The following is an 18,465-nucleotide window of genomic DNA, read 5'->3' as shown; positions in this document are numbered from 1 at the left end:
ATGTATACTCACAACTATACCTGGGATATTTCATGCATGTACTGGGAAGTATGTGTTCATACAATATTAAACCAAGGAAACGTGGATATAACGCGCTTGAAACTCTCGGCAGTTTGAACTCTAGCAATGATGGTTCATCATTCAGCATTTAGTCAGAACAACTGGAGTATTTATGGAAACGAGATCCTGGGAATTGGGGGATTGTCATTTATTTCACGATTGTGGGGATTTTGTAGGGGATGATTGGTATGATTTGGCTGGAGTATTTAGGATTAGGGTCCAACCATTAGGCTACAGAGGAAGGACATGGTTTGATTTCACCATGATCTGAAGATCAAGATTTCATTATGGTGTGGGTAAGTGATATTTTACGCTCGCACGGATGCAATGGTCCACTTTACATTGGGATGAAATATCGGGTTCGATACACGTGGAAAAACTGTTCTTTGAACTGTGGCATATTTGAACATACACGGAGTGAAAAATACACGACAATTTCCGATCGCAATGTAAGTGTGGGAGCTATCAAGTGGTCTCTAAACTACAGTAGACTCTTGCCAGTTGGTCATCAAAAGGGCTGTAGGGGTATCATTTCAGTAGTGCATTGGTAAAATGGTACGAGTCATTTTTGACTATTGACCAGTTTTCAATGAATATCTCGGAATTTAAGGGAGATAGCAAAATTTTTGTTATAACCTTTTTTGTAGAGCTGATTGAGAATTATAACAAATGTAATTATGAAAATTTCGCTATCGCCCTTAGATTTGGAAATATTTCTCAAAAACTCAACTGGAGATAAGTCGACTTAATCCGTTTTACCACTTCGCTACTGATTTCTAAGAAATGATCAACTTCCCACCGGTCTCCACTTTTCAACCAATGCTAACCCAAGTTCTCAGAAAAGTGAGAAGGAATAAATATTATTTGGACCTCTGTGTTTACGTACGGAGAATAAAAGAAAGCGATAAGGCGGCCGAGAGTGGGGGCAGCACTCGAGGGTCCGAGAAGGCGATTAACGGAAAACGATGAGCAACTAACGGGCATCCAACTAGCGAGAGTCTACTGTAACTACTTTTGGGGGTCAACTGATGATATCACTTGATTCTCCTTGATCTCATTGGTCAACCAATGATATCACTTGATTCTCCTTGATCTCATTGATTGAGCCCCATCATTGGTTTCCTCCTAGGGATATCATTGGTTGGACCCCAAGAGTAGTTAGTTTAGAGACCACTTGGTGGCTCTCACATCTATGTTATAAAAAAGGTCCTTCAAAAATTAGTGTGCGATTCACCAACACCGGGACGTACCGTAAGCTACGCTAATAATAGAAATGTAACACACCTATAATTCGGGGGAGCCAGTTCGAAAATACTAGGTGACGCTCTACAAAGTCGCGCTCTCAGACATTCGTAAATTGGGGTGCTAATCCACAGAAATTTCCACAAGGAGCTTCGCACTCCGTACGATACTCCACGTGTATGCGAGGCACACGGATGGAGTTAGTGTGCGATCGCCGGTCATATTGAAGAGCAAAAAAATAAAACCAATGAAAAATAATGAATTCTCCACACAAAGTGAGGTTGTGGATACGTGAGATTGAAAGCTTGAGTAATCGACATTCTGTAGTTCCTACCAATTCATTTTTCGAATCACAGAGAAAATTTACTCTGTGGGACACTAAAGTTTGGAACCAGTGCTCGTCAGTTTTTCGTCTGTAGTGTCATAAAAATATAATTTCTCAAAAGAGTTTTTAATGAGTGGAAAAAAGTCAAGTGCAGTATGTAGATAAAATTTTGGAGAGAGGTAGTATGAATTATAATTGTCAGAATCCAATTTGTATAAAATATTCTCCATTTCTTGTACTCTCTTTGCTACCCATGTAGGAAATTTACTTTATGTCACTAGGGCCGAGAAACCGCAATTTTAACCTCGGCCCCAATGATAGAAATAAATATTGTATGTCACACGGCGATAAAAGTAGTATCTGACTCATTTGATTATAACGTCACATTCGTTAGATAATACTTTTGTCACACAGCCAAATATATATTATTATTGAATGCTATACTTCATGTTCTTCGAAATGAATGAAGCGAAGTTCCAAACGCAGTTTATCGGGTGCAATGATATAAAATAGAATATATTACGCACGAAAATCGGCAACTTTGCGTACTTGTAGCATAATATGCTATTCATTCCAGTGCATGTGAAGTGAAGATGAAACGTCATTTTTATGTATGATAAAAATCGATTTTTGTCTTGTGAATCGTTGTAACATTCGATGGACACAACACACTATACTCTACACTATTGGAAATTTTTATCGAAATTTCATAGAACATATGGTGGTAGTTCTCATAAGAGTGACATTGAATCCCATTTAGGCGAAAACTGTTGATGAAATTGCAAGTTTTAGGTGGAATTCAAGGAAATTTATGAGTTTCCAGTGGGAGTGAGAGGGAAATTCCACAACTTGATTAAATTTTCAATGGAACCTGAATATGCAGAAACAAAATTACATAAATTATCAATTTTTCCCAGAATTTCCCAGATTTTTTCGAATTTTCACGGAATAATGAAATTGATAAATGAAGTATTTTATTGTTTTTCAGATCATTTGAACGGGAAATTAACGGAATATTGGATTTTTCAAAGACAAGATTGCCCGGAAATTTCGGTGGAAATTAAACGTGATCAAAATTTCCGAAATTTGACGAAAAAAAAATTCAAACGAAAAATTTTAATAGTGTAGACATGATCTTAAACTCAATACATCGTATTAAAAAAACAAGAACTGTAGGTCCGATCAAGGATATCCAAGTACTTTGTTCAAATTGGCAACTTTTTTTCAAGCAAGATTTCAGTTTTGTCGAGAATTTTGACGTCCCCATACTTTTTCGGATTTTTCATTATTGAATACATTTTTTCGGGAATTTCTTCAATGAATATTGTGAACAATATTTTATTCAATTTCACACTTGACTCTCGTTGGTCTAACCTCTAATGATCATACGGCAATACTGCACATGTGTTGTATATAACCTCGTAAATTCGATCCGAGTAGTCACTTGAGCGGACTGTTGCCAGACGTTAGGACCGCACGGATTCTAACCACCCAACATGGCCGCCGTACCAATCAAGAAGCTTTTAATTTGATTGTTTGTAATTATCTGTCTGGAAACTTATGTTTTTTAATGTCGCAAAAAAAATTAGAGAGTGTAACGAACAAAGTCATATACGGTTATGTGTACGAGAAAACGCTTTAAGACTATGAACTATTGGATTGAAGGTGGGAGTATACAGCTCTTATGGACGCAATGTGTTAAATTTCATTCTTTCAAAAATCGTTTTCTCGAAAATATGTTCGGAAACTCAAGTTTATACTGCGCCTAAAAAATACTCTTGGTCTAGTCTATAAACTCTGAAGGGGATTTCCCCCAGAAAAAATTGCCTGAACTACTTGGATATCCTTAAGAGTGAACTCGGCTCGCGGTAACAATGCCACTTAATCCACTTGTAAAATGATATATTTATTGAAACTCCCTCATCGAACTAAAATTTTTGACTTCATGCAACTACCTCAGAATTCGCTGAGTATCCCGCAACTGATACCGCTTTTTCCCCCATTATCCCCATCGTCAAAAGTTATAAGTATTTCAAATCTCAACCTAATCTTGAAAAAAAATTCACATCTCATTATCAATCCTTCTTCACCCTTCGCCCTGGTTTCAAAAAATGCCCAATGCAGAAAAAAACTAAAAAAAAATTCAATTAGGAAGAATGAAAAAAAGAACATACATAATGTTGGACAAAAAAAATCCAGAAATAGTGTCCTTTCATATAGGGCACAATGGAGAAAAGAAAATCGTGCGTCGCGATTTTTGCATCGATATCGAAAGAAGATGGAAAGAGAGAAATGGTGGTTAGACCGAGTAGGGGGAGGGTGGCCTGTGGGAGAATGGGGTGGATAGTAGCGTGGCAGAGAGGGGGGAGCGGGCACGAAAGAGGAATGGAGGGAGAAGGGAGAGGGCATAGAGCAGCTGAATAGGAAGCGACACAATGGACCTGGGTGGCTGTGGAGGCGTGTTATCAAATGGGTTCCTCATTCACATACTGCGGCCTGAGCTACCTGTGTCTGTCTGTACCGGTGTCTGTCTGTTATACTTATTCATACCACCCATTGTGTCTCCACTGTTGAGTCGAGTTCAGTTCAGTTGAGAACGCGATGGAACGTGCCACAATGCACGAATATGGGGCTGTACCAACGCGCGAGAAACCATTCTCCCCCACCTTCTATATCCTTCTATGTACCTCTTTACCCCCTCCTCATCTTTTTGCATAGTACCTTTTACCCGATGGTCTTTCACTCTTTCTACACCCTTTTCTGCAGATTTACAGATACTAGATCCGTCTTAATGCAGAACTAACAAAAAAGGGCAGATTTTTTGTGGTGATTATTGAATTCACGAGTAGAAATTCGAAGAATTCGAAAGAAGAGAGGGTAGATGGGAAATTTATGGTAGAAAGTTCTATGGAGATTTCATTTTGGTGTAATAGCTGGATGAGATATTACAAAAACAATTTTATCAGCGCAAGAAGTTTTCTTAGTTTTATGTCGAGAATTTTACTGCTCATTCATTCATATTTCGTAGAAATTTCTGCTTGTTTTACAATTTTTTCAATATTAATAAATTGAAAAATAGATCAGTTATTCTCATGTAATTTTATACTCAAGAAAAAATCGGATTTTTTTATAAAACTTCAGTCAACAGCCATATCACGCTGAAAACGCCAATTCTCGTCCGATCACTGAAGCTAAGCAGCGTTGAGCGTGGTTAGTACTTGGATGGGTGACCGCTTGGGAACACCACGTGCTGTTGGCTTTTTCTTTTGAATTTTTTACTGATAAACAATGAGATTTGTAAAATTTTCTTTACTTCGCGACTAATTGATCATTCGTTGTCATTTTTAGCATCTGGAACATGTGATTGCGGGATCGACGAGTTCATGACATTTTTTGAGTTGAAGGTTAGGGAGCTCTTTTTCTTCGTATATAGGAGTGTGGTATACACTGTTTGGCGTTCACTCGGCCAAAGACGCTCTGGATTTCACATCATGAAGTTTACATTATTGTCAATGGTATATTTATTTTATCACATCTATTTTCAATTAGATCACGCATTCTTAGGCTATATTCGAAATTTTTTTAGTAAAATTTCAGCCAACGGCCATATCATGCTGAAAACGCCAGTTCTCGTCCGATCACTGAAGCTAAGCAGCGTTGAGCGTGGTTAGTACTTGGATGGGTGACCGCTTGGGAACACCACGTGCCGTTGGCTCTTAATTTTGAATTTTTTTCCTTTTCAGAAGCGTTGATAAGCAATAAGATATCACTGATAAGTAATTTTCCGTATTGACCTTCACTTTTCCTCGTCTGGGGATTGGTATTAGCCCTTTTGGCCAAACTCATAAAAGTGAAAATCGTTACGGAAAAATATCGTTCACGAATAACGCCATGGGGTTGTTTTACTCGCGTGGTTGGCCCGTCCTCGCCTTCGGCTCGGACGCCAAATCGAATTTTTTAGCCGGGTGAACGTTGATTCCAACTATTTAAGCGACGGGCTATTCAGAACTCTCAAAAGTATGTGGAAAAAGTGAAAACGGAAAAAGTTTTTTTTCTCACCCCGAGCCAAAGTGTCAGATCTTGGATTTTTTCAGGGGGAAAATCGGTCAAAGGGTCACAAGCGTCACGAGGGCCAAAGTGTCAGATCTTGGATTTTTCCAGGGGGAAAGTCGACGTTCACCAAAATCGAATTTTTTAGCCGGGTGAACTTTGATTCCAACTATTTAAGCGACGGGCTATTCAGAACTCTCAAAAGTATGTGGAAAAAGTGAAAACTGAAAAAAAAAATTTTTCACCCGGACCCAAAGGGGTCAGATCTTGGATTTTTTCAGGGGGAAAGTCGACTTTCACCAAAATCGAATTTTTTAGCCGGGTGAACGTTGATTCCAACTATTTAAGCGACGGGCTATTCAGAACTCTCAAAAGTTTGTGGAAAAAGTGTAAACTGAAAAAGTTTTTTTCCGATTTTCACAGGGTCAGATTTTCCGTTTTTCCAAAGGGAGAGTCGACTTTCGCCAAAATCGAATTTTTTAGGCGGGTGAACGTTAATTCCAACTATTTAAGCGACGGGCTATTCAGAACTCTCAAAAGTATGTGGAAAAAGTAAAAACTGAAAAAGTTTTTTTCCGATTTTCACAGGGTCAGATTTTCCGTTTTTCCAAAGGGAGAGTCGACTTTCGCCAAAATCGAATTTTTTAGGCGGGTGAACGTTAATTCCAACTATTTAAGCGACGGGCTATTCAGAACTCTCAAAAGTATGTGGAAAAAGTAAAAACTGAAACAGTATTTTTTTCACCGGGGGCCCAAGTATCAGATCTTGGATTTTTTCGAGGGGAAAGTCGGTCAAAGGGTCACGAGGGCCAAAGTGTCAAATCTTGGATTTTTTCAGGGGAAAGTCGACTTTCGCCAAAATCGAATTTTTTAGCCGGGTGAACGTTGATTCCAACTATTTAAACGACGGGCTATTCAGAACTCTCAAAAGTATGTGGAAAAAGTAAAAACTGAAAAAGTTTTTTTTTGAGATTTTCAAAGTGCCAGATTTTCCGTTTTTCCAGGGGGAAAGTCGACTTTCTCCAAAATCGAATTTTTTAGCCGGGTGAACGTTGATTCCAACTATTTAAACGACGGGCTATTCAGAACTCTCAAAAGTATGTGGAAAAAATGAAAACTGAAAACATTTTTTTTTCACCGGTGGCCAAACTGTCAGATCTTGGATTTTTTCGAGGGGAAAGTCGGTCAAAGGGTCACAAGATCGGTCAAATGGTCACAGATCTTGGATTTTTCCAGGGCGAAAGTCGACTTTCGCCAAAATCGAATTTTTTAGCAGGGTAAACGTTGATTCCAACTATTTAAGTAACGGGCTATTCAGAACTCTCAAAAGTATGTGGAAAAAGTGAAAACTGAAAAAAAAATTTTTACCCGGAGCCAAAGGGTCAGATTTTCGGTTTTTTGGGGAAAGTGGACTTTCAACCAAAATCGCATTTTTTCGCCAAGTGAAGAGTGATCCTGTATTTATTGGCCCCTTTAAGCCAATGAAGCCCTCGGAGGCGCCAGAAATGTCGAAATAAAAATTTTCATTTTCACTTGAAACAAGGGTCAGATTTGTTAACAATTATATTTTTTATTTAGATAACGCATGCAAGCAGAGGGACAAGGGTGGCTAGAACAGATTCTGCAACCTTCTCCCCTTGTTGAGTAAAAAATTTCAAGCCACCGCATACATGCGTCTCCCCTCCACCCTCACTTTTTCAGATCCGTCGATAAGCAATAAAATGTCACTGATCAACAATCAGATTTTTTACATTTTCATTCACTTCGCGACTAATTGACTATACGTTATCAGTTTTGAGAACTGACAACTTTAATTGTGGGATTGACGAGTTCATGAAGTTTTTTGAGTTGAAGGTTATAGATGTCTTTTCCTCCGTATTGTGACCTTTTCCTAATTTCAATTATTATTATCTCCTAAAATGATGAGTGGGTAATTGAAAGAAAAGGGCAAATAAGTTTTAATCATGAAATATATTCTCCGAACTTTACAACTGATAGATCGTCAGAAGACGTCAAAAAGGCCTTTACTTGAGATCTAGGGGAGTGGGGGAGGCCAGGCAACTTTTGTACACGTAAAAAGGGGATGACTCTAATGCAGATAAAACGGGAGAAGCTAGTTGTGTCGAGGGAAGTAATCGAAAGACATAACTAAATCGGATAATTTACTGATTGACAAAAAAAAATGTGTGCGCTCACCGTTCGGGGGTATGAAGGGTAATATTGTGGGGACAAGAGGGAAAATGAGGGGGGTAACTCGTACTCACGACGGGACTTCACTCTGGCGAACACGTGGGAATTCCACCGGCGCCTTGCACTCCTTCAAAATACCAGGGCGTTTTCCTGGAGAGCCTCCTTTCCACCTCGGGGTTTCCTGGGCACCAATACTAGAGCTGGGATGAGCTCGATGTGTCAAAAANCAGTATGGGGAATTTCCAGGGGGCGATGGCTTCTCCAATTGATCGGGTGGGGCCGGAACTGATGTCTTCCTTCGGCTGATGTCTTCGTGATGTCCAGGGGCGGGGGTAGAGGGGCGATGAGGGGAAAAGCGAGGGAAGAGGTAACCAACGGTGGCGAGAATTTGCGGTTTTAGGGGGCAGTGTGTGTTGGGGAAAAATATGTATAAAAATAATAAAAACTTGAATAATGTGCCTCGTCACAGTATATAGGAGTGTGGTAGATGCTGTTTGGCCTTCATTTGGCCAAAGACGCTGTAGTTACTCCTGATTTCACTTCATGAAATTTACAGTATTTTCAACGGCCTTTAGTTCTTCACCTCTATTTTTAATTTGATCCCGAATTCTCAAGCTATATTCGAAATTTTTTTGAATAGAATTTCAGCCAACGACCATATCACGCTGAAAACGCCAGTTCTCGTCCGATCACTGAAGCTAAGCAGCGTTGAGCGTGGTTAGTACTTGGATGGGTGACCGCTTGGGAACACCACGTGCCGTTGGCTCTTTCTTTTTAATTTTCCCATTTTCAGACGCGTTGATAAGCAATAAAATGGCGCTAATAAACAATCAAATGATTTGAATTTTCATTCACTTCGCGACTAATTGATTATTCATCGCCAACACTGTTTGGCTCTTACTTGGTCAAAGATGCTGTAGTATCTCCTGATTTCCCTTCATGTAATTTACATTCTGTCAACGGTATTTGTTCTTCAGTTCTGTGTTTAATTAGATCACGAATTCCTAAGCTATATTCGAAATTTTTTCAAGCACAATTTCAGCCAACGACCATATCACGCTGAAAACACCAGTTCTCGCCGTATCACACTGATATCCCTTCCTACCCCAGAGGAAACTCATATCTCGATTTGTGCCTAGCAGACCACAGACTCACGATCGCTGACCCCGATACCCATTGTATCAGAGCTATTCCCTATGATGCAGATCATAATGCATTATTAATTGAAGCAAAATTGAAAAACAAAAATGACTGGATAATGAGCACTAAAGAAAAAACCCCTAGACTCATTTTCAAAAAAACAAATTGGGAAAAGTTCCAAAAATATCTGGATAAATGCTATACCACAGAAATCCCAGCAGACAGGAACTTGACAATAAATAATATTGACTCCCATATCAATGACATTGAAAAAAACATCATTAAAGCGATTGAAAAAATTGTCCCTAAAGCTAGGAATAGAAATAGCTCAGAATGCTATAAAAACCCCACAATCATAACACTAGAAAAGATTAAAAGCTCGCTATTGACAAGAATTAACAAAATTACTTAAGTACTTAAGTTAGAATATAAAAATTCAATAAATAAATACTGGACTGATAAAATTAAAAATCTTCCAAAAAATACGACGAAATCATTCCCAATGGTAAACCAAATATTTAGACGTAAGGGCAAAATAGTCATAGATAATTTTATCATAGAAAATAATAACCAAAATATTTTGGTACAAACTGGTATAAGGCCAGAGGATTGTGCGAAAAAAGATTATAAAATACTAATTACGGATCCATTACAAAAACTGAATATCTTAGGACAACATTTTGCTAATATTCATGAACAAAATAAAGACTTGGGTAGCGAAAGACTCAACGATATCATCTATAGAGACACAAATAGACTAAAAGAAAAAATGAAAAACGGAACGACGATAACAAATTTTACAGAAAATAATAGAGCAGATTACCCAACCGATGATCCCCTAATGTACTTCACAAGCACATTTAAAGTAACTGGAATATTCAGAAAGCTGAATAATAAAAGCTCGTCAGGTAATGAAAATATACCATATATTGTATTGAAACACTTGCCGAATAGGGTAATTGAAAATTATACGATAATTTTCAATAAGTGCTTAAATCATATGACATTTCCTCAGCAATGGAAAGAAGCAAATGTCAGCGATTCATAAGCCAGGGAAAGACCCAACTAATCCTGGCAGTTACGGGCCAATAAGTTTACTACCCAATATAGGAAAAGTGTTTGAAATAGTAATAACTATCGCACTCTTCTCCTTTTGCAAAGAGAATAATATTATACCGAACAGACAATTCGGATTCAAACACAAACATTCCACAATCCATGCGGTGTCAAGACTCTCTGCAGACGTTTGTGAAGCAATAAATAACAAACTATGCGTTGGAGCTTGCTTAATAGACCTGGAAAAGGCCTTTGATACCGTCTGGATCAGCGGCTTAATTTATAAATTGTTGAAAAAGGGCTTTCCTGAACACGTAACAATTTTAATATGGAATATGATCACAAATAGGTGCTTCAGAACTACTGATGGAAAAATTAAATCAGAAAAAAGATTTATCATACCAAATGGAGTTCAACAAGGAACGGTGAATTCACCAATCCTCTTTAACATATATAATAGCGACGTACTGCAATTACATGAAATAAATTCAAATAGTAAAAAATATGGTATTTTTTTTGCTGATGATTTGATCATTTATTACATTGATAAAAAAGTGGAAAACATTCAGAAAGGCTTGGAAGACCTCTTTGGGAAAATTAAATTCTTTTGCAACACCTGGAAATTGAAGATCAATGATGGAAAATGTTAAACCATTTTATTTAAACCAAAGCTTATGACAGCTACCCGTGAAGTCAAGGAAAATTATACAAATTTTATATCAAACCAGCTTTAGACGTCGTTGAAAATATTCCACACAAAAACATTGTTAAATATCTGGGTGTAAATATCGACGAAAACCTGAAATTTACTCACCACATAAACATCCAAATAGGAAAAGCAGAAAACGCCTTCCAAATGCTAAAGAAGCTTTTTCATAATAAGCACCTAAATAAAAGAACTAAAGTCATCTGCTATATGTTACTAATAAGACCAACATTGACATACGGTTGTATAGTGTGGTTCAACCAGAGTACTCACGTAATGGAAAAAGTAAGATGTTTCGAAAGAAAATGCCTGAGAGCATGTTTATCGATGTATAGATCCGAAGAAAGTAATTACAAACATTACGTGAGTAATCGAAAGCTATACGAAGCAGCCAAAATCGCCAGAATAGACATTCATATTATTAAACTAATAAGAGGCTATTGGGCAAACATAAAAAAAATAGATAACCCAGTCATAAATGAAAGCTTTTCTCCAGATAAAAAATATATTATAAAATCACTTGAAACTGGATAGATACCACCAGAAGGATTCATTTACTTGGATCAAAACAATTATATCCAAGATGAAAAAGGTGTCCCTGTCATTTATCATGTACACAGGTTATCCAAAACCAAAACAATCCAGTATGCTCCAAACTTAAATACAGAAATTGGAAATAAAATATGGAGATGCAGCAAAGAAATTGCTAATTTGGAAAAGTATAACAAACACAGAGAAAACAAAACAAAATACTGGTGGTTACACAACCAATAAAGATATTGGGTGGAAATAATTTATCCCTTGTAAATAATGTATATATGTTTGATAAATCGAATTTTTAGTTATTAAGTTTAGGATAGGGTGCTCATAAGCACAAAATAGATATAGAGTGGTTTTTGAAGCCTTTCCACTCAAGAAACAGGAATAGCAACCTTATTGATTAAGGTATACACCAATAAATAAGAATAATAGCACCACCAGTCATACCGATGGAGATCATAACAAAGCACGTCGTTGAACGACTTTTTTGTATTAAATTCATTCTAGATAAGAAATCTTTTGTTTGTTGGAGAAATGTTAAACCCATCAGTGTATTGTATTTGGCTACTATGACAATAAACACCTCAAAAGACAAAAAAAAAACGCCAGTTCTCGTCCAATCACTGAAGCTAAGCAGCGTTGAGCGTGGTTAGTACTTGGATGGGTGCCCGCTTGGGAACACCACGTGCCGTTGGCACTTTCTTTTTAATTTTTTTCCTCTTCAGAAGCATGGATATTAAAATAGAAAATGAAAGATAATTACCTTAGGCTGGGTTGATTTACATTCGGGAACTAGCTTAATCTAATATTCGGACCTGAAATTAGGGATTAGGGTAATCAAATCAATGATACAATGATTCTAATTATAATCACACTATTATCCAATATATTCTGAATTCTTTCCTATACAATATTTTTACAAAAGCTTTCAATTGCCGTTTACTCTTGATCTAGGAGATGGGTAAGGCCAGGGTACTTTTGTACACGCGAAAAAGAGATGACTCTAGATAATATGCAAAAGGGAAGAAGCTAGTCGTGTCTAGGGGGAAAAATAGCCAATCAACTAAATACAATCTGCTCTGCAATGATCTGTCACTTGATAGGGGCAAAAGTGCGTAGGCTCACCGTTGGAGGGAAAGATGTAGGACAATTATCACTGGGAAAAGGGGGGAAGGTAACTTGTACTCACGGCAACCACCAAATAATATTGAAGAACACTGGCGCGCTGATCAGGTCGTCCACAGGATAATTCATTAACTGAAGCCTCTGTTCCTTCTCTTGGCTCCTGGGCACGTCCAATCTCTAGGCCACAACTTTAGGTTCCTGGTACAGAGACTTTCGCCCCAACCGGAATATTTTCGGGGATTCTTTAATAATATTTCTTAACTAATAACGCACGACCACGTGCTGACATCGGGGACTGTCGGGGCGAGTGTGTCCACCTTTCCTCTCCGGACCTCTTTCGCTGTTTCTCAGCTACTTTTGTCCATCCTCTTTGACTCTTCGGCGAACGTCCTATGGTGTGACAACGGGAAGATGTGTCACCCTTCCCTCTATAATTCCTCATTCACTGTTGTTTGGAAAGCTGTATACTTCCTTCAGTGGGGCATCTGGGGAGATTCGGGCTCTTTCATCAGGGCGGTTCATCTCTGGGTACGGTTGGTCTCTGGATCTGCTTCGGGTTAAGGTGAGGGAAGAGCAGGTCAGGGGAGTTTGGGGGTGACCAACGCGTCCGTAAACATTTAGGGGGGAATATCGTGTGGGGGACTAAATTCACCTCGTTATAGCAATAAGATATAAAGGATCAGTAATTAGATTATGCTAATTTTCGCTCACTTCGCGGATAATTGATCATTCGTTTTCATTTTTGGGAACTACTCTTGGTTCTTTTTAAATTTTGCTTTCGGATGGGAACGTAGCAATTATTCCATTTTTTTTTACAGCCTTTGAGTTCCTTTTCAGGTCACATTCGGCACTCTATCCAACCCTATGCATGCGGCTGTGGATACTGTATCGCATTCACACCTCTGTAGAACATAGAGGTGGTATAGGAAACTACAGGAAATCCATGCCGGTACAGACAGTTACTCTATTAGCAACCTCCCACTCACCGGAGCATCAGGTTGAGATAACCGGTTCCGCTTGGGATCGAACTCGTAACCTTTCGCACAATTAAAAATCTCTGTCAAAAATATTGTTAATTGAGTTATTTGATCCGAAAACAAAAAATAAATAAAATTCAGAAATTGGATTCAAGAAAGGAGCGAAGTCAGGAGATAGGCAGATTTAATTATGAAAATTTGATTTGAATGGTTGTTCAGAGCGATAATTCTCAGTACATGATCGAAATGTTTTAAAACAATATTTCAATCAACAGCCATACATATCACGCTGATAACGCCTATTCTCGTCGTCGTGTTTTTGCGCCCAAAGTGTACAGACGCTCCAGTACCATACGGGAACCACAAAACATAGACTACACTATGTAAATAAATCCACTATCATGAGTGTCACAAAATCAAAATCATCTAATTAAGTGAGTGGCTAAAGCCACCAAAAAAGTGATGATAGTCCCGCAATAGTGGAAAATACTAAAGAGCATGCTGGCCTGTACAAGTCTTAGCATGTTATATACCTGGACGACGCACTAAGACCGTCCACGACCATTGTCACTACCTGGCCCTAAACGTTCATTGAGAAAAATTAACTTCTACCCCGGTTTTGTGACCGTTGACTGCCAGTAGGTCAAATATCTTAGAAAAACCTCAAACGCGTTGCGCTGACCTCTAGATTTGTTTTAAAAATTCAAAAAAATTCACAAGGGTTCTTGAGTTTTTCTTCCATCTTTTTCCGGAATTAGAATTTTGAAATCTGTTTTAGTTTTTCCGTGGGTGCGTCTACTTCACATTCACATGAGATGAAAATCAAAATCAAACATTCCTCTCAAAAGATGTAGACAGTAGTTATACCCCAGATGAAATTGTGATAGATTTAATGAGTCAATAAAATACGAATCTGGAGGTCATTGATGTTATGAAATTTACAACCTCAAAACCTATAAAAACTAAAATAAATCTACCAATATACAGTCGAGCACTAAAGTTGATGAACAGAATACATAAGATACAAGTTCAGGTTGTTCACGAATGTTGGTGCTCACCTGTGCACTGTTCAAAATACACTACAAAGTCTACTAGGGAAATTGAGAGAAATGAAACATGCGCTCCACCAGTAAATAGAGTTTCAAAAAATAAAAAAAAGAGATCTATTACAATGCTAAAAAGTGTCAGAGATGTGACCACGCCGCTTCGAATTGTCATATGCAACATAGCCTGTCCGGAACGTAAAGAACTAATAAAAAATGCAATTACAAAATAAAAAACCCAAGCACAATAATCCAATTATACTACAGGTCTGACTAATCATTAGAGATCCGAATATTCAATACTCCCAAGTTGTCCGAGGAGCACAAATAAACCAACCTGAGCTCAATGAAACTGATAACTTGTTAGTAGAAATCAACTCAATTAAAAACAAACAACAACTCAACGCAATTGCAATCATTACTACCAATAATAATAATACAGCTATAATACAATAATAATACAGCTAGAATTGGACCCCTAATATTGGAGTAAACAACCCCCCATCGCAATGGTGACCAAAAAACAAAATACAAAAATAATCACAGTACTGAAAATGATTTCAGCGCTGTGACACTATTTGGCTTTCACTCGGCCAAACATGCTGTAGTATCTCCTGATTTCAATTCATGGAATTTATATTATTTTCAACAGCATTTAATTCTTCACTTCTATTTTTAATTAGATCACGAATTCTTAAGGTATATTCGAATTTTTTTTTAACAGAATTTCAGCCAACGACCATATCACGCTGTAAACGCCAGTTCTCGTCCGATCACTGAAGCTAAGCAGCGTTGAGCGTGGTTAGTACTTGGATGGGTGACCGCTTGGGAACACTACGGTGCCGTTGGCCCTTTCTTTTGAATTTTTCCTTTTTCAGACGTGTTGATAAGCAATAAAATGTCACTGATAAAGAATCAGATGTTTTACATTTTCATTCACTCCGTGACTAATTGATCATGCGTTGTCATTTTTGGAAATTGGAAAATGTGATTGCGGGATCGACGAAGTCATGAAGTTTCTTGAGTTGAAGTTTATAGATGTCTTTTTGTTTGTATATAGGAGTGTGGTAGACACTGTTTGGCCTTCACTCGGCCAAAGACGCTGTAGTTACTCCTGATTTCACTTCATGAAATTTACAGTATTGTCAACGGCCTTTAGTGCTTCACCTCTATTTTTAATTAGATCACGAATTCTTAGGCTATATTCAACATTTTTATGAACAGAATTTCAGTCAACGACCATATCACGCTGAAAACGCCAGTTCTCGTCTCGACTCGGTCGCTGCTCGCCTAGCGACGTGCGTCAGAGTGTGATCTCACACAAAAAATCCAAATATAATCCAATTATCACCCTCCTACACTGAAAAAATAATTAAAATAGGGCTGAGAGTGTATTTCACTGATTTAGCCTATCAAGGCTGTCGGAAAGACACAATACACCCAGTAAATACTGGAAATAAGCGAGTATAACCTCAAAAGTCAAAACCTCATTCCCATGGGGGATCAAGGAGATGGAGATTTCTCCCAAGTGGTGACAATAATGGAACCACGTAAGAGAAAAAGCGATTCCAAATCTAATCTGACACCAAAGAAAAAAGTCTCACCAAACGCCAAAATCGATGGCATCCCATTGAGTAACAAGTTTTCACCACTTCAAGACAACGATGACATCGACATGGATGAAAGTCAAACCGTCCAAGATTCTCTCACCGATAAAACCAAACAAACCACACAGAAGAAAACAAAAAGGCCACCTCCACTTGTTCTTCATGGCAGACTAGACTCTCATAAGATCTTCATGAAAGCCCTCAAAGATTCATTAAAAGCTGGATACTATGTGAAACACCATGAAACATTCACAGAAGTGTTCACAGAGACAGCTGAGCACTATACAAGCTACTCAAAGATATTTGGCAACAACAAGATATGAGCTTCCATACATACTCAGACAAAACAGTCAAAAGACGAACATATGTGATCGAAGGATTACATAAGGACACCGATGTAACAGAATTAAGGGCAGAACTTCAAAAATTAGGTTACGATGTGGCCAATACGATGTGGCCAATGTTAAAAAAAAAAAGTTCTCGTCCGATCACTGAAGCTAGGCAGCGTTGAGCGTGGTTAGTACTTGGATGGGTGACCGCTTGGGAACACCACGTGCCGTTGGCTCTTTCTTTTGAATTTTTCCTTTTTAGACGTGTTGATCAGCAATAATATGTCATTGATAAACAATCAGATGTTTTACATTTTCATTCACTTTATGACTAATTGATCATGGGTTGTCATTTTTGATAATTGGAAAATGTGATTGCGGGATCGACGAGGTCATGAAGTTTTTTGAGTTGAAGTTTATAGACGTCTTTTTGTTCGTATATAGGAGTGTGGTAGACACTGTTTGGCCTTCACTCGGCCAAAGACGCTGTAGTTACTCCTGATTTCACTTCATGAAATTTACAGTATTTTGAACGGCCTTTAGTGCTTCACTTCTATTTTTAATTAGATCACGAATTCGTAGGCTATATTCGAAATTTTTTTGAACAGAATTTCAGCCAACGACCATATCACGCTGAAAACGCCAGTTCTCGTCCGATCACTGAAGCTAAGCAGCGTTGAGCGTGGTTAGTACTTGGATGGGTGACCGCTTGGGAACACCACGTGCCGTTGGCTCTTTCTTTTGAATTTTTCCTTTTTAGACGTGTTGATCAGCAATAATATGTCATTGATAAACAATCAGATGTTTTACATTTTCATTCACTTTATGACTAATTGATCATGGGTTGTCATTTTTGATAATTGGAAAATGTGATTGCGGGATCGACGAGGTCATGAAGTTTTTTGAGTTGAAGTTTATAGACGTCTTTTTGTTCGTATATAGGAGTGTGGTAGACACTGTTTGGCCTTCACTCGGCCAAAGACGCTGTAGTTACTCCTGATTTCACTTCATGAAATTTACAGTATTTTGAACGGCCTTTAGTGCTTCACTTCTATTTTTAATTAGATCACGAATTCGTAGGCTATATTCGAAATTTTTTTGAACAGAATTTCAGCCAACGACCATATCACGCTGAAAACGCCAGTTCTCGTCCGATCACTGAAGCTAAGCAACGTTGAGCGTGGTTAGTACTTGGATGGGTGACCGCTTGGGAACACCACGTGCCGTTGGCTCTTTCTTTTTAATTTTTTTCTGGATTCATCAATAACTCATATGTTATTTGCCTTATTTTTATTCCTTACGCAAGAAGTTCATTGTTTTTCACATTATTGGTCACATAATGATTTTCAAAAGTGAAAATATGAAAAATCCCTGATGATAAACATGAAAACAGCTTGAATTGAAAAGAGAAAAATGAAAACGAGTTCACGATAGGAAGACATGAACTGTTTCTGGAAAATTACAAGTCGATCAGAATTGGGGCACACTGGAATATTCATGATTTATGATTAATGTATCCCTCGATTTTGCTTGATTTGAATTATCGAGAAGCGGTCCATATTTTCCTCACTTATATGATTAACATATATAATTCTGTTCATTCCAGCATTCTGAATATTGTGAAAAAATTCGGACTGACTCATCGCTAATCGCAACTCAAATCCGACTGGAATAAGAGGGATCAGTAATAACTGACACTATAATATTGCCATCACTTTTGAATCAGAAATATAACCCTACCCCCACCCTAATCTACCAACGATAGTGCGGAGGAATCGCGTAAATTTATCAATATTCATTTTATAATATCTTATAAATTATCGGTTCCACAGAACAATGAGACTTGCGCCTCACGGGTGGAGAAATTGATCTGCGTTGAATGATGAAGAAGTCAATATAATTCGTCGATGCTACAGCATGAGCTTTTTATGTGGTGGCCTTGCGCCACCGACTCTCGTTTTCTGGCGTGGCTTGTGTGCGTGGCTTCTAATTACGAGTGTGTGTGCGTTGGTGAGGTAGTCAGTTCACTGCTGTAGAGATCTTCCATCGGCTGCTCCCCTCTTGCTCCCCCGCGC

The 18,465-nt window shown here is 38.1% G+C and overlaps 6 non-coding genes across 6 annotated transcripts; all 6 read left to right on the top strand.

The window, feature by feature from the left end:
- Window positions 1-4,767: 4,767 nt before the first annotated feature.
- On the top strand, window positions 4,768-4,886 carry LOC114841159. The gene has a single exon (XR_003783034.1). It is a non-coding gene; the product is annotated as a 5S ribosomal RNA (ribosomal RNA).
- A 337-nt stretch (window positions 4,887-5,223) lies between these two features.
- LOC114841165 lies at window positions 5,224-5,342 on the top strand. The gene has a single exon (XR_003783039.1). It is a non-coding gene; the product is annotated as a 5S ribosomal RNA (ribosomal RNA).
- Window positions 5,343-8,514: 3,172 nt separating this feature from the next.
- On the top strand, window positions 8,515-8,633 carry LOC114841153. The gene has a single exon (XR_003783028.1). It is a non-coding gene; the product is annotated as a 5S ribosomal RNA (ribosomal RNA).
- A 6,552-nt stretch (window positions 8,634-15,185) lies between these two features.
- Window positions 15,186-15,305, top strand: LOC114841160. Its single transcript, XR_003783035.1, has one exon. It is a non-coding gene; the product is annotated as a 5S ribosomal RNA (ribosomal RNA).
- A 1,700-nt stretch (window positions 15,306-17,005) lies between these two features.
- Window positions 17,006-17,124, top strand: LOC114841152. The gene has a single exon (XR_003783027.1). It is a non-coding gene; the product is annotated as a 5S ribosomal RNA (ribosomal RNA).
- A 379-nt stretch (window positions 17,125-17,503) lies between these two features.
- On the top strand, window positions 17,504-17,622 carry LOC114841157. Its single transcript, XR_003783032.1, has one exon. It is a non-coding gene; the product is annotated as a 5S ribosomal RNA (ribosomal RNA).
- The last annotated feature ends 843 nt before the right edge of the window (window positions 17,623-18,465 follow it).

The sequence above is a fragment of the Diachasma alloeum genome, unplaced genomic scaffold (genome assembly GCF_001412515.2).
Source record: "Diachasma alloeum isolate Michigan unplaced genomic scaffold, Dall2.0 Dall_scaffold_00214, whole genome shotgun sequence".
NCBI classification, from domain to species: domain Eukaryota; kingdom Metazoa; phylum Arthropoda; class Insecta; order Hymenoptera; family Braconidae; genus Diachasma; species Diachasma alloeum.
The sequence above is the reverse complement of the archived record's forward strand: the minus strand, read 5'-3'. Positions and strand labels throughout refer to the sequence as shown.